Here is a 17497-nt window from a genome sequence, read left to right on the forward strand (position 1 = left end):
TATTAGGACAAACTTTATAACAATTTGAAAATAACATCCCAAATATTAATTTTATTCATACACAAAACTGTTCCCATTTTCCACACTACTATTCAGAAAAGAGTAGAGGAATCTGCCTAGTTGATGCTTACATTTGAGTTCCTGTCTGAAACAAACAAAAGAAAATAATCCAGCACTGAATTTATGTGAATTTGATTCAAATTCAACCCACACAAGTACCTCATGTTCCTGGCTGAAAGGTAGTAGTCCACACTCCCCATTCAATTACTGCTAGTCATTGCCATTTGGAGTGCCCATCCAAAATCAGAGCTTCACTGTGTGAACTGTGGTTAACACATACACTGAAATATGGTGTCTGACCCAAAGTGCTTATGGTATAGACAGACAGTTGGGGAAAACCCAAGCATACAAATGAAAGCATACCTATAATAGCCTCCTGCTGAAATCCAGGGAGATTTTACTCTCTGTTTCAAGCTAATTCTCAATGATATTGAAAAACTCACCCACAAAGAACAAGCAAATATATTATCTTGCTGTAATGGAGACAGGGAGCTTAACGAGAAAAATATGAAGCATATTATGCAGTTCTGTGTAGGAATTTTGTGGTAAAATTGAGTCTTAAAAACAGGATGATAGATTTTTGCAGCAGGTCAGCATACCTGCTTCCCTGTCACAGACACTTTCTGCTCCGCCCACAACAGGTTTTGAAAAGGGTGTTCTCCCACCCCTAGCATGCATTCATTAGTGCTGATGAAATCCACACTAGATACTAAGAGTAAAGAGTGTCGAAAGCCTTCAAACCTGGACACAGCAGGAGGCATCCTGAAAGTAAGGAAGGAGGAGTCTTTTAAATTAGCTGTTGTAAAACAAATGGAAAGGTCCAGGGGGTGCATTTGACATTTATCTGTGTATTTCCTTGCTTTTGTTGCTTTCTGTCATTGTCCTATCCTTCCATTCCCCTTGATTTCTGTGTAAACTTCCTTGTTTGTTTGCTTTTCTGATAACTTGTAGAGTAAACTACTCCTTCACAAGAGAAAATGCAGCTGGGAGAATAAGGAGGGAGAAGGGTCTCTGGGTGGAATACTTTCAATATGGCATCACAGTTGCTTGTGACTTTGAGCACTGTAAAACGTTTGTTTGTCTTGCTTTCTTTCCTTACTTTTCACAGTCCTTTTCAATCTCCCAAGCAGCTGATAGAGAGACAAAATCGCCTGCAACACTAAATGCATTTTCTTATTTACTGTTAAATCCGCATTTCACACATAACAGAGATTGCACATGTCAATATATCTTTTTAATTGAATGTGGAACTTGTCACATCAGGTTGTAAGTCCCTTGAAAGTCCCCAAGCCTGTTTTGGACTGGGTTGACACTTCAAAGAAGAAAGGGAACAAGAATGACAAGCTCTTTGAATCACAAGAACCAAATGAAAACACTCCATCACGCTTCGATCCTCAATTATGCTTTTTCCTTCTGTATTTTGTCTACCAAAATCCATAAATGACTTTCAGAATGGCAACATGATGATCTAGAGACCATCTCTTCTTATCATTTTCGCAGCTCAGCTTGTTGAATAAAGGGATGGACAAGAAACTGAATTTAGGAAAGGGACTTTTCAGTCCTAAAATTGGACTTCATCTTAGTGATAGGTTTTTGTCATTAGCTGAGACTGTCATTCGCATTCAGAGTTGAGGAACAGTAAGGTTTATAGGTGGAAGCATGGGATTGTCCTACGATTATTAGGAATGTTTTAACTTTGTATTGTAACAAATGTTATTATTACTCTAACAGCAGCTTGTAGTTTCACAAATCATAAAGAGTATAAGAAAATAAAGAAAATGGATATTCTGATTTACATTTTTTCAGGTCTAGGTACATGACGACCAGCACCTTTTGAACCCTTCACAGTACTGATAATAAGAAAGTACTGTGGTATCAAGTACTTGAAGTACTTGAACGATAAACAATGTTGAAAATATACAACAGTGGGTGGAGGAATTGGGGAAAGAAAGAGGTGAGAGGACTTCTTTTCCACATGAGAATCCAATCTGCGCTGCAGAACTGCAGTAGCTGGGGAAAGCCAGTGGCCTCCCTCTACTCCACAAAATTACCCACAGATAGAAAAGAGCCAGCTGCCTCTCCAGCCCTTTGGTTACCAACTGGGTGTGAAAACCAAAAGCTAAAGCAACAGTAAAGTCTCTTTATTCTCTCTTCAGAAATAGTGCAGGAGCTAACACCCACTGCACTCCTTAAAGGCTACTTAAATCCAAAAGAGCTATGTTAAATTTCAGTATCTTCTTGTACTGCATTCAGTTAAAGCTAGGATAGATATTATTCCAGTATTGAAAATATTGTCCAGCAGTAATCTGGATGTGAACTCTTGCTGTAGTCACTGTAAGTTATCACATTACTCTTTGCCTGTCTTTGGACTTTTCTCAGGTAAAATGTGGATTTTACGGGACTACCACACATGCTTATCTTTATGCATTGTAGGGAGGCCAGCTCAAGTTAGGAGGGCGTTCTAATTTACTGAGTATTGGTTTAAGCACTTTCATAATTCCTTGATGGATCACTGAGCAAGCAGCACCAGTGTAAAAGTTTATCACTATTACTGGCAGCAATTGGCAAATTCTTAGCAGTGCTGGTAGAGACTACAGTCAGAGAGAGAATGTCTTAAAGCTAGCAATAAGAAACCTGACTGAGATTCCACTTGAAAGAGCAGTTTGGAAGCAGAGTTTTGAGTGAAAGCAGAGTATCAGTGTGAGTCTGAAACTTATTCAAGCTGTCAATCTTGATGCCTTGTGTCAGTTAGCATGCCTAGCTTTATTGTTATTGCTTGTTTGCATGTTTACCAAGATGTAGGCCTACATTTCTCTAGTATACACATACTTCTAGTGAACAACTTCCATGAAGCAGATGAAATTGCATGGTTATCTTATACATCAAGTGAAGTTTTAAGTGCAGGCTGTTGAAGCCAGCTTTATACATACCTCTTCTGATATCTTCAGATAACAGGTGTTTCTGTATCATTCACTCCCTAAAACACAAGCTGTGCTATTGGTAAGCTACTTAAATACAGAAAAATGCATCTAGGTAGGTTTTGCCAAAGCGGTAAAAACAATTTAATTTTGTTTGACATTTTACTAGCCATCAGCCTTATGTAATGAGGAACTGTGCAACCTGCTTCAGAGATAGCAGTATCTCTTGAACATCTGGGCCAGTATATGAAAACAAAGTTTAGTGTGCATGGTGTAAAATCTGAAGTCTAGGAGCAGTGAACCAAAACAGAAAAAAAAAATATCCTATTAAATAACAAAAATGTGCAGCATACTGACAAAGGAATGAGATTTGGGAGATTACTATAGAAGAAATGTTGATGTCTTCTACTGTGTGGCTGCATTAGAAAAGGCAAATGTGAAGGGTAAACTGACCCTAGAGACAAGAAGGTAAAGCAACACAGAGAACCTGAGTTATATTAACCACAATCCAGTGTAGTATAAATTTATCATAAATAGCAAAAGGCTTTAAGGTAAGATTATTACTTTAGGCAGGGCGTGTTTATAAACAATATCTGCCAAGAGCAGCCACAAAAAAAAACAGTTTACACTAGAAAGCCTACTGAAAAATCACTTTTTTCCTTCCCCACCTTCACTCCCATAGAAGGAGCTGAAAGAGGGCAGTAATTAGGAGTAATTAGGAGTAACGAGGAACAGCTGCAGTCCAGCTATTTGGGTGGGAGAAGAGCCTACTTCTGTTTCTGTCCACACTCACTACTCAGTGTGTGAGGTGTAGGATGTGTCTCGGAAGAGTATGGCTGATTATGGTCTCCACTGTGCTTGGGGCTGATACTTGGCTGTTTCCATGGCAATGAGTGAGTCTATGTGGGGTTTTTTTTTTCTCCTATTTTGCATGTAATGTCCTAGTTCTAGGCTCTGGAAACTACTGGAAGGAGTATGAGTTTGGTGTAACTTTTAAGGCCACAAAATGGCTCATGCTCTCCCAGGGAAAGTAGCCTGATTTGGCTGCAGAGGGAGGTGGATTTAAATGTTTGGATATCTACTTGTGTTAAGAAGATGTCTTGATGTTTTCCCTGCATAAAACCCTCTCCTGAAACAAACAACAAAAAAAGGAGAAAGTGCTGAAGGCAACTCTGCAATAGGCTTTTTCTGGTTTATTCTTATCTTATAATACAACTAAGGATGTGCATAAAGGACAGCTCCTTTTCCTTGTCTCTCAGTTTTCCCTCTCTAAAGAGTCTGCCTAGGGTCTTCATTCCCACCTGACAGTCTGGGTCACGCTGCTAAAGGTATTGAGTTATTTAGGGCTGGGGGTCACTTTACCCTAAAAAAGAAAAAAAAAACCTAAATAAAATAACAATTTTTTTAAATTGTTAAATTTTTAAAGGAAGAGCAGGCTGATAAGCTTAAAAAGGGATTTGTAGTGTTCAAAATGAAAATAGACTACCGATAATTTTTAAAAAAAAAAAGAGTAAAGACAGAGAAAAAAAATCTCTAGGAGAAAAACAGCTGCTTAAGTTAAGTTACCAATGTTTTTAAAGATATTTGTTTCCCTACAGTAGTAGAATAGGATATGTACTTTGGTAGTAATAAAATCCAGTTTTCATACCTTTTAACTCTCATATAGCAAACTACACAAAGATAAAAACTAGCATGCTTTTTTTGGCAGCACAATTGGAAATATTTTTCCCCTAAAGATTGTTTTAAACTGTAGACCTTATTTTGATTTCTGAAGTGGCAGACAAAGGGAATTACCTGGAATTTCACATGCGTGTTTGCTTGAGATCAAAATGATGACGAAGTATGATTGCCCTTAGAGGTGCTTGAGTCTTTTGTTACTAGAGAGAGGAAGAGAGTTCAACAGCATCGTTAAAGACACTACTATTATTCAGTATCTTTTCATGAGGTACTGCAATATGTCATTTGATTTTCAAAACCTCTCTGAAATTAGTGGAATCCTTGTATCACTAATTCCAACTGAACACAGTATTCTCTTTACCGTATGTGTTAACATTCTACAGAAATAGTAAGAATAAAGTGTTTACCAGAGCTTTTATATGATTGAGCTTGCTTTTGAGTAGCTTTGGAAATATTGAAGCTTTTTTGGTGGGATAATTTTACCATTTAGTGAGGTATTTAAAAAAAAAAAAAATCATATCACCAGCATCATAGAGCTTACACAGAGATGTTGCTTATGAGTGAAACAATATGACAAGCAATGAAAGAATCTTCAGCTGTTGAAATAGGTTGCAATATGTAACCTTGTAGTGGTACAAAAACCCTTCAACCTGTCTGAATCTCCTGTGGTCTAGATATTCTAAAGATGAATGAGTGTAACTAGTGTTTCTCTTGAGAAACAGAATAAAATTGGAACACATAATCCATAATAACTGTATAACTGCTTGGACCTGCTTAAAGAGTGAATATTACACTGGAGAAAGATTATGAACTACACTACAGAGATATAATCCAGGTGTTTGATATGTGTTAGGGCCCAGTATGTGACAAAGTTATCTTCTATGTCTGTGTGCTTAGGATCTCTGGCTGGTGGGCTGTAAGCCTTTTAGGGCATCCAAACTATTTAAAATACTAGACACAGAGAATTGAGGTCAGCCAAGTCTCAACTATTAAAAAAAGTCAACAAGTGCCGTTCCCAGGGAAGTAAGCCAAGATAAGATGGTAGTATTGGATAGACTGATAATACCCTTGTAGTTTGTTTTAGCTTTTTTTTCTGCTTTGGCCAAATCAAGGAGCTACAATGAGTTCTCTTCCTGACTTGCACATAGCTATGATATGTGACACTGGCAAGAGTACTTGGCCAAAAGTTTACAGTGCACCTGGATTCTCTCTGAGCACCTGTTTTACAATGTTTTCAGTAGAGAGAAAAATTATTTCAGGGAGTTTATCTGGCTGAGTATATTGATATTTATAAAGCATGTAGGATTGCTACTATTCAACACTTCCAGGGTATTGTTATTCAGGACAGGCCTTTGTTTTACAAAACAATCTACAGATACTTCAACAGTGATTCAAAGAAGGATGTTCAAATCTGTATTGCCTTGGGAGTGCTGGAAAAAATGCAGGCTTCCTCCTTTGTGGAGTCTGGCAGCTGGAATACCAAAGTAGTTATTTCCTCTGCTAAGGATATGAAGCTTGCAAGCTATGAGGGACTAAATATGAGTAATGGCTTATATATAAGGACCAGTGATAAAACATTCTTTTAATGACTTTTTGTTCTTTTTCCATCTCAGCAACTCACTACTTATCCACAGGTATGGTATGTGGTCAGAATGTGACTTTGACACAGAATCCCCTTAGGAAACCTCAATTGTAAAGCACAGAGTGAAATAGAAGGATAAACTACAATTTATGATTTCCCATAGTGCAACATTTTTTAGATGAATGTGTATTTAAAGGCCTCAAAGGATCTCTGCTTGTGTGCAGTAAGCGTTGGTAAACTTGCTATCTTACCACATAATCTCACTAGATACTACTATAATTACCTTCTCAGTGCAACTATCATATAATTTGCTGGTTACTTTAATATATATTTGGTGGGATTAAAGGTAGATGACTTTTAGTTCCTGAAAGCTTTGTTTCTCTGCTGGTACTAGCATGCTAATAAAACTCCTAATTGGGATCCTGAGCTGTGGTCAAAGATAACTGCTCCCCCTCCATGTCTCCGCACCACAGCAAAATCCATTCCTGGTGTCTGTGATCTCTCCTACTCTACATAGCTATGCTTGTTCTTATTTAGTGTAACAAAGTGCTGCATTTTTATTCCTAACTCTGTGGCAATACGTTTTGCTATTTCAAATTGTATTTTTAAACTGATTCTTGTTTGATTTTTTTTTTCTCTTCAGATATTGCAATATCATTATATTTGCATGTGTACTCAAAATCCTGTTTAACATTGTGATGCATGAGATTATGTGGTGTCAGGATATTATTGTCATAAAAGGTCTTCAGCCTCAAAGTTGTCCTCAAAGTTGTTGTTTGGCACTTAAGCTTGAAATACACATTTCTTTGGCAATGAGTCAGATTTCAGGAATGCTGAATTCAATACTGTTTAGCACTAAGCTTTTCCTGCCACTTGTATGTTTGGGTTAGTAGTTCTGTGGAAAGAAAAAAGTTGCACTGTATATATTGTCCATAAAATACCAAATGATGGAATTACACCTTGCATCATCAAGGAAAAATGAATAAGTAACACCAAAATACCAATAAAAAGCCACTCAGTCTGTAAGCCCAGTTAATACATCTTGTAAAAACACACAGTGCATATTTACAAAAGTACACAGAAATTTCCAATATATTGCAAGCACAATGATTACAGCAGAAGGTAATAATGATCAGGTAATAATCACCACAGCAAATTAGGGTGCAGATTTGGCCCAGCCCACAGATGCTGCAGTTAGTTTAGACTAACTGTATAAAAGCCCTAGTAGTGTGTGCTGTTGTTTGCTCACAGAATAAACACCTCTATGTTGAAACTGTCTCAGCTGCTCAACCTCACAGTCTCTTCTATTAAGAAATACTTCGATTTGGGATGATGTGAAGGACTTCGGTATTAGAGAACCTGAGAGAGAGTCTATAACAGGACTCACTGCTGGTTTTCTGCAGGCAAAGGATAAAGTTTGCAGAATGTAGGTACTTACCTGTCTGAGTACTCTTGCCAGCAGTCAGGTGGGGTACATCTGGTTGTCCAAAGTATATCTCATCTGTGAGTGCTGGGAAGAAGCTTGGCAATACTATGCAGCAGTCTCTGTTCTGCTTTTGTAGCCATAAACATAGGGACAGTGAAGAAAGATTGGTCTGAGAAACAGAATGTATTTGGAGCATTAAATGCAAACCCTCAAGCTCTGAAATTACTTAAATATGTGTATGCTTAAAAGCCTTGTGAATTTCAATGTTTGCAGCTAGGGAAAAATCATATACCTTAACCTATGCACATTTTACAGCATCCTATTGAATCAGTTACTTTTCTACCTTGGCTAGAGTAGATTTCCTTATTCACAAATCTCTGCTAAACTGTGCCATGTCTTTAAAGTGTTTCTAATTGTCTATATTGTGATTTACTCCGAGATAACCGGGGAGGGGTTGTATGGGAACTTTTGTTATTCTGTCAATACAGTTCTCTCACAAGCATCGCTGAATATTATTTTGAACAAGAATTAAAACTTAATAAAAAAGTATTTAATAATATAAATGTATTCAGTCTATTTTCATCCCTCTTTGCACAAGTAATGATTTGTTGGACCTGGACAGTGGGCTGTAAACTTAGGGCTTCAAAGGAGTCATTCAACACTCAGCAATACCATTGCCAGGCCAGATCTGTAGTTACTGTGAAGATTTCCTGATGTTAGTGTAAAAAAGAAAAGGATCATTCTGCAGTGTAAGCATCCCCTAATTTGAAGAAATTGCTTTATTGCAGCAGTAGCTATTGGAATAACAGTTGGTACTGTCAATGCTGCTGTATAGGGAAGCTGTAGTGGTAGAGATTTGGTTCTCACCTGCAATAGGAACTAGCATGTGAACCTCTTGCAACTTTTTTTTTTTTCCTCCAGGGGAATTAGTGCAGAGTCACTTTAAAATATGAATGTTGTACATACAGAAAGCTCACAGAGAAACGAAGAATAAATTTAATTTAACCTTTTGCCATAGCTATGTATTTTGAGACCAAGAATAATTGCACTACCTCTGTTGGAGAAAATAAGAAGCCACATTCTGTAATAATTGTTTAAAAGTTTGCAGCTAGCATTCATTCTTTGCAGAATAGGACGCTAAATTGAGGATTAAAAAAAGCAAAAGGCATCTCAGTTAAGATGCCAGATGTTTCAAAGCAACAATAGTATTTATTTCACTATCTGCTTCCTATTAGTAATTTTCTTACTGATAGATTGATTGCCATTGGACTTTTTTTATTTTAAAAAGTAAATAAAAAGATTGTCAGACTTCAAAAGGAGGCATTAATGCATTCAACTAAATCTTTTTATAGCATTTATATCACACCTTTATATAAAGGTCACAGGTAGAGGGAAAACAAAATGTACTTCCTCTCCCCACCCCCCGTGTCAAACACAGCAGTTCTTGAGATTAGCAAATTGTTCTGTTACCTGAATTTTGTATCCATTTGGGATTAAACTTTTTTTTTTTTTTTCCTACAAAGCATTCAAATGTGCCTTCTGTCTGGCAGGACATATCCATCGCTATACGGGGACTATTCTGCTTCCCTCCATGGATGAGCTTATTTTAAAGTGCCAGTTGATCTGAAAAGCCATATGCCTGGGGTTTTGGTTGGTTTTTTTTTTTTTTTTTTGTGTTTGGGTATGAAGCAGGGGGAGAATAAGGTCAGGGGAGGAGGAAGGTGCATGTGTGAATGTTTGCTTTTCTCTAAGAGAAGGGCATCGGCAGACTAAATTGATTTTTATTTCCAATAAAAGGTGGAGACTGGAGGGAGGAGGGAAGAGTTAGAGAAAGTGCATGGGAGAAAAACACATTAAATAAAGCATCACTAAAATGTGTGTAATTCATTGTGCAGTGTATATAATCATGCAGGAAGGACTAAACCAGAATTTATGTAAGAATTATGTATTTTAAACTTTTCCCATCCTCATTGTTACTGTGCCCTTGCTGTTATGATACTGGTGACTGGAAGAATCTTGTTCAGACATGCAGAGCTAGTGGCATGCTGAATGGTTTCCCCAAAATGGGGTTGTCATTAACCAATGACACAATCTTCAACACCCCAGATGTTAAGAAGTTACTCTCAATATTAGCTGTACTTTCATCTGCCCAGAAAAGAAATGCGTACTGTCCTTTATTCTGTGGTGAAACAAAGTAGTTTAGACACCACTTCTACAATATCTACCAGAAACAACAGTAAATATAATTTAATATTTCCATATATTTATTTAGCTAATCTCTAGAATATATGACTAGATGATGTCTGTCTTTTTTTAGACTACAAATGATGTGATGGAAATTTTCCTTTGGCACATTACCAGAAGTTACAGGGAAGAAGAAAATGCTGTTTTGTTAAAGCTTAAACTATTAGAGATAATTTTTTTTTTTTTGCTGTTGCCTTTCTGGTTTTTTTTTTAAAATCATCTTTAAGCAAAAATACCTCAGGCTCTTCCAGAGGTTGCTTTCTGTCCATATTATCTGTCACACAGACCTTCATAGTATAGCTGTTCATTAAAATGCCATTGCACACTAAATATGCCAAAGTTTTGCAATCAATTTCCTACAAAAATGGACTGTTTCTGTAACTCTTGGCAGTGATTTCTTTGTTTAAGTCTTGTTAGACAATTTAGGACTTTGCTTTATTTTTAAAAAATAACACTTTCTTGGAAAAAGTTGATCTGTAGTTTACAAGTAAAGCTGTTTCAAATTGACCACTTCAGCAATGTTGTGTCAAAAAAAATCTTTTAAAAGATTTTTTTTAAATGACACCGCCTATTTAACAGAAGCCTTTGAAAGTCTTTAAAGTAGTATTCTGTTTTCATTAACTGTGACTTTGCCCCCTGTGCTCTGTCTTAAATCTGTGCTTTCTTTGTATGTTTTTAGAAGTGAAGTCACTCATTTCAACTAAATCAACAATTGCCACATTCTGTTGTTCAGCCTACAGAACTAATTCTGGCAGTAAGAAGGGAAATAAGATAGAAATGCAGTTATGGAGGGAGAACTCAACACAATCCACCCTTAAAAGGTGGAAAGGAAGTGATAACAGGAACTGGACTTGAAAGGTATCCTTACCCAGTTTCTCCCGTGGCTTCACCAACTGAAGACACTATTGCAATATGTTCTGGAGCTTATTTTATGAAGAATTTACCTGGTACTGTATGTCATTGACAGAAGGAATCAGTATGGCTTCTTTATGGTATAAAAAGGTTTTTTCAGTGTCTAAATAATCTTAAATTATTATAGATCAAATTAAAGCCTTCAAAGACTTTTTGGTTTAAATATGCAAACCAGCTTTTTATTAAACTAAAGTAGTTTTTCCTTAAAACATTACTTGAAGAGGGAAAACTGTCCCAAGTTTCAGTGACGTGCTTAAATTTTTATCCTTTTTTTAATTGTTTTTTAATCATGAATCCCAATGTCGAACTCATGTTCACAGGTCAAGGGCTTCCCCATGCTGCAGCCCAGTCCTGCCACCTGTGCCACACCAAGGCCTGGTAGGGGCAGTGCCCATAAGGGAGAGCTCTGCCTTGGTGGTGGGTGATGGGTTATGCACTCAGCACCTGGAGCTAATGAAGAATTTAGCTTGTTTTCATAGAATCGTTTTGGTTGGAAAAGACCTTTAAGATCATTGAGTCCAACCAGTAACCCAACACTGACAATCCCACCTCTAAACCGTGTCCCTCAGCACCTCATCTATGTGCCTTTTGAATATCTCCAAGAATGGTGACTCCACCACCTTCCTGGGCAGCCCGGTCCAATGTTTAACAAACCTCTCAGTGAAAAAGTTCTTCCTAATGTCTAATTTAAACCTCCCTTGTTGCAACTTGAGCTCATTTCCTTATGTCCTATCATTCATTACTGGACATAAGAGAACAACCACCACCTCATTACCCGTTGGGTAGCTGTAGAGAGTTATCACTTCTCCACTCAGCCTCTTCTTCTCCAGAATAAACAACGCCATTCCCCTCAGTTACTTCTCATAAGACTTGTTCTGTAAACTCTTCTAAGTATCTAAGTAGAAAGAGCAATAATTTGCTGCCTGTTTCACCAGGTATCAGAAATGGCAATGACAACATCAAAATATTAATGGGCTTTTCTTGATGGTTGTTATAAGATTATAGTAAAATGCTGCTTCTAATCATGGTTTATAAGGGCTTCAGTGCTTGTGGTAGAAGTGCAAGTTTTACCATTTATTGACTTCATAAAGACGCCTCATAAAAGATTAAGGTCAGCTTTCTCAGAGGTTGTGTTAATTTTCAAAGCTGCCGTAGATGCCTGTGGTATGACTGCTTTGGAGTTCCATATGTTAACCTTGCCTAAAAACTTTGGCTAAATGAGACTGAGAGACAGAGGCTTGATTAGCTCTTCATAGTCTCTTGGAAGGGGTTAGATGTGCTTTGTCAGATAGACAAACTTAATGTCAAATAGCTATTCTCTTGATTGGTTCAGAAGCATAGAAACTGGAATTAAACAGATTAGTTAATTTCTCTCTTAGATGAGCAGCTTAATTCAAGGTTTGAATTAAGATGTGATTTAGAAACTTGGATCTATTTTTTAATATAAAGAGCTAGGACTTTTGGAAATAACTTTCCATACGGCCTTTAATTATTGGAAAGTAATATTTACACAGTTGAACTGGATGTAAAAATCAGTGTATTTCAAAAAAAAACTCCTTTCAAAAATTTGATAAAAAAATTATTTTTCCAGTCTTTTTAAGTCACACATGACAAGAGTAACAATATTTTATTTTCCAGCTATCAGATTTTACAAATAAATTCACTTAATAGCCTCTTTATGAGCCTACAGAAAGCATCTTTCTATCACAAATTTCCTACTACAACATATGATTTTCAATATCATTATTAGTAGAAAAAGGGAGAGCTCCTAGAGCTAATTAATGTGCAGTTCTTTTGCTTTTGTAAATAACTGCTGTCTTCAAGGATCTGTGCATGGATGCAGGAAAAATACATGCAATTTTTTCATACTGTTTTATTTCTAAATAACTGAAGTTTTAGTGTCGGGACAGTATCATGTAGTCAAATTATTACAGAAATATGGTTTTGTTTTCCTGGAAAAAATCTCAGGTCTTACCACAAAGTCGATCCAAAGGTAAGCCAAGACATTACAAATATTTCAGTACTCAATAAGGTCAATAGTTCTCAATATCTGGGTAAAGTAAATGATCGTTATTTTGTAGGCATCAATATGACTACTATTACATTTTAGATGTATATACTTCTACCTAGCTGCTTAATTGATGATGATAAAAATCTAAGCCATGACAGTAGTTCTGAACCAATTTATCAGCACACTACTTGTAGACTGACTTCAGTCATTATCTCTGGATTTGTACTATGTGTTTTCTCTTGAGGGTAGGGAAATTGAGGATTCATAGTACACACAAAAGAAACCTAGCTAAGTCAGAAGTTTGCTACTTCTAGAGAACTAGAATTCATACGTTTGGCTCTGGATTTTCTTTTCATATGCTGAAAATGATTTGGCATAAATTTAATTGAGTTTTCATATGCCATTCAATAATACTTTGCTCCCCTAGGGTACTTCTGCAACCCAGTCTCATCTATTTTCACCAGCTTCCACTCAGAAATGCCAGAAGACCAACTTAATGCTAACAAAGTGTCTAGCCTGGCAGATAAACCCTCAAGGAGGCAGGAAAGAATTATCTATATTAGAGTGGCATTTCAGAACTAATCCCACATTCCAAAAAGTGGCATATTTGGGTTTAGCAATCTGCATTAAATAAGCAGTAGGTGAATTTGCAACAGAAGACTTATTCTGTCCTCCCTGAGGAGTCTGTTATTTGAGATGCCTTGCCCAGTAATGTGATGTAGGTCTGTAGTTGAGCTGAAGTACTTCCAAGTCCAGTGGGGAACAGATAGCATAATCTTGTTTGATTTCTTTTTATTAGTTCTGCCTGAGTTTGTAATACAAAGAAGGATGAAACAATGAAGGTCTTCTAAAGCTGCAGGATTTGGGAATTTAGATATAGAGGAATTCTTCTATGTGGGTTTTTATGCTTTTTTTTTTTTTTTTTAACTAAGGGAGATTGGGGGACATGACAAGGAGAAATAAGAGTTTTCTACCTGGTTAGGGAGCTGATTTAACTGAGATTCGATACACTAATTATAACTAGGAAGAATTATCTAATATTATCTTTTCAAACATGGCCCTTTGAACTGTGACTGCCATGTTTTCCATTAAAATGTATGATGAGCTATCTTGTCTCTTGCAATCAATATTGACTGACTGTAACACCTCCAAGATTACATGCTGCTCTGACGTTTTCTGGCTCTGTGACAAGATCCCAAATGGGTGCAAATTTCAATTTGTTTCTATCCAGACTACTCTAAAAAACTAGAGTTTTCTTTGTAAAGAAGATTCTGCCATCCCACAGGTAGTACAGGCTCAGTTATTATTAAATTATACTACAGCCAATAGCCTGTGAACTGTAAACATTCCGTCCTACCATAATCAATTTTGTATTTGGCACCCTACTAACTTCTAATGTCCTATTCATATGTGTCCCCTCTCTAGCTATCCATTAAAAGCCTATATTGTGTCTAAAAGAACATAATGTCAATCTTTAAACAAGGTACTTTCATGATAATACTAATATTTGTTGTTAATATTTCATATTATATCTTGCTATTAAATTCTTTCCCTCCCCACAGGTTCATGGAAACAAGTTGATGAGTTACTGAAATTTTTGGCTGAGTTTGAGGAACTGAGTATTCACCAGGCAAGGCAGTGCATGTAGAAGGAAAATGCTGAGTATTAATGCAGGACAGGGAAGAATTATTCCAAGCAATAACCCATTTATTAACTCATTTATTAATTTCAGGTGTATAGGAAGAATTTGCTTTCCTTTTAAACAGTCTTTATTGTTTTCACGTGCCTCTGCTACTTCTCACTGCCACAATTTACCAGAGAAAAAAATGTAGAGACGTTGTCAAAAGGACTCCCCTTACAGATCTTCTGTCCCGGCAAGAACTACAGAATCGGAGAATTCTCTGGGAGTAAATCTAATCTTAGACACTGAATATTTTTGCAAGCACAAGAAGAGTGGCTGATTCAGACTAAAGCCAGAGTAAGAAGTTAAATGTAGGCTATACATTAATACAAAATCTTCAGCGTCAATACCAATGTAAACAGTTTTTAGGTATTCTTTGCTGTCTGTTTATGCCTTTGTGGTTCTCCTCTTGATTGTACCAGTATCAGCACGAGTAAATTGAACTGGAGAACTATCTAGATCTTTGTACAGAATTTCCTTTACAGCTTAGAGCTAGGGAAGGGAAAGGTTAATAAACATTGACAGAAAATTTAAACCATTTTTGCTGCTGAGCATTTCATATTGTCAAATCATAGCCTTACAAATCACTTTTACATTTAAACAGCTTTTACATTTAAACAGTGTTTACATTTAAACAGCTGATTCCTCATGTCCTTAAATGTTCATGGAGTATCTTTCCAAAGGACAGTAAGAAAAATATCTTCTTCTTTTAATAAATTCTGATTATGTGGAATGATAATCTTTGAAAATGGGAGTTTGGTCTTCCACTGGCTGACCCAGGCTTGGTCCCATAAATCAAGGGGTCTGGGAAATATACAGGCTGGACTTTTCCACTTGCAGTGTGTGATATGTAAAATATAGATTCTGAAAACTAAATCCAATTCCAGCTTACCAGTCTAGGCAAAGGTAGTGGGATCCTCAGAAATAGTCTGTATGGAGTGTGTTGAATGGAAATAAACTAAATAAACCTTCCCATATGGCTCATTGAGAACACTAGGTTCTTGTGTTTGAATGTCTGAGTCCTCATCTGGATTCACTCAGAAGAATGTGGATTTATACGAGATACTGCTTATTTCCTACCATTTTTTTTTTTGGAAACTCTCTTAGCTCAAGAAGTTCATCGGTAGCAACAGTAATAGTTTTAAATGTGCTCTGATTAATAGAGACCACCCTATGCCTTGCTTGTTCGACATTTGGAAATATCTGTTATTTGGTCCTGATGAGACAGATCTCAGAACCTACAACTGTTAATGGTTATTTCTAAAAACTTTCTTATTAGTATGTCCAATTGAGAATCAAGCAAGCTGGGAGAATGGGGGGGGGGGGGGGGGGGGCGCAGCGGCAGGCATTGGCTTTGTGCCTGGTAGCATTTTGATAAAGTAAGAAAATGCAAAGTCAATATGATTGCATTAGTCAAATACATGGAAACTCAGATTTCTGGAAAAGTGTCCTGGCTGGAGGCTGCCTGCTGTTTCAGATGATTATCACTTCCCCTGTGAAAGGGCAGGGGGAAATGGTTCAAGCAGGTAACAGCTTCTTAATTAGCTTCCTTAGAGCCCAACATCAGCCACATAGGGAAGAAGCAAAATCAGGTTAACACCCAAATTTAAACATAGTAGAGAGATATTCTCATGATGTCAGTAATAAAAGTATGTGTAAAGCAGCATGTATATTCTGGAAAGGAAGCTAACTGTTAAAGCCAAGAAACATAGTCTGGCACAAATCTTATTACAAGTCCAAAAAGACTTGATGATATACAGATAGGTGTAGCATAACAGCAGGAAGAAAAAGGAAAAGGGAATTGGGTAGCTGTCTGCTGTGTTAGTAGTACCAGACAGTGCCAGCTAGTGTTTTGTATTGGGAGTAGCTAAAATAGGTAGCAGTGTAATTCCACAAAGCTATTGCTTTGTTTCACTCTGGGCTTGGATAAGCACAGTCCAACACTACCAAGTTTCTCTGCGCAGTAAGGATCTGGCACAAGTTGTGAACACAAAAATAGAAAGGGAGATTCTTCAAATTATCAAGAGTTCAGATCATATTTGGAGAAATGTAAACCTGTTGTCTTTATAATTGCTATGATTTTTACCAGAAACATTAGGTCTTCTGGGAAAATATTAATGATGTGTAAGGGAAGCATGTAGTTATAGTTTCTAAAGACCTGCTGGGACAAGATGTAAGAATTGATTGTTAGCCACTCTAAAAGAGTTCAGGTAGTAAGATGCACAGGCAAATAAAACCACTTTTAGTAACTACATATTCATAATAGACATGTTTTGAATATAGCTGCCCATTTTCTATGACCCAGTGTATAAGCAATGAGGAAAATCTTTCTTGTTTAATTGAAAGGACTGAATTTTTTTCCCCTCTCAGTTTATTTATTGCTTATATTTTATGTTATTGGGGTAAACACATCACACAAGGGAAAGGAAAAACAAGTATATTTATTGGCACATGAGCACAGAGGCCCAGTTCAACAGGAACTTTTACAGTAGACCTTTGCAATGCATTGGCTTTAGAGAAAGGGGAGAGTCGTTGCTAAACAATCTTTTTGCATAATGAGAGATGCAGCTACTTGCAAGGATATACATGTCACCAAAAGCAAAGAAGGCAGGGGAGTTCAGACACAATACAGGGACAGGAGCTTCTCTCGTAACTCTGCAGTATGAGACACCAAAAGGTCTGTCTGGTTTAGTGCCCTAGTTATGGTAGCCCTGCATACTTCTTTGAAGCTTTGCTGTCATGCATTTGAGCACTAGCCTTGAAAATCTTAACTAGTCATATTTCTAGCACTTCCCACTGTAGATACTCCTAGGGCCAGAGCCATGAAGTCAAAGTGGATGCTTACTTAGGGCAGAAGTTTGCCAGAGGCAGCAAAATTAGTCAGTGCCTTGCTGCTATTTGACTTTCCCAGAGTCCTTGAAAACCAGACTTGTCCCTGAAAAAGTGGTCTGGGGAGTGTGGGAAACGGCTCCCTTACTAGGGCATT

The sequence above is a fragment of the Colius striatus genome, chromosome 10 (assembly GCF_028858725.1).
Source record: "Colius striatus isolate bColStr4 chromosome 10, bColStr4.1.hap1, whole genome shotgun sequence".
Taxonomy (NCBI): domain Eukaryota; kingdom Metazoa; phylum Chordata; class Aves; order Coliiformes; family Coliidae; genus Colius; species Colius striatus.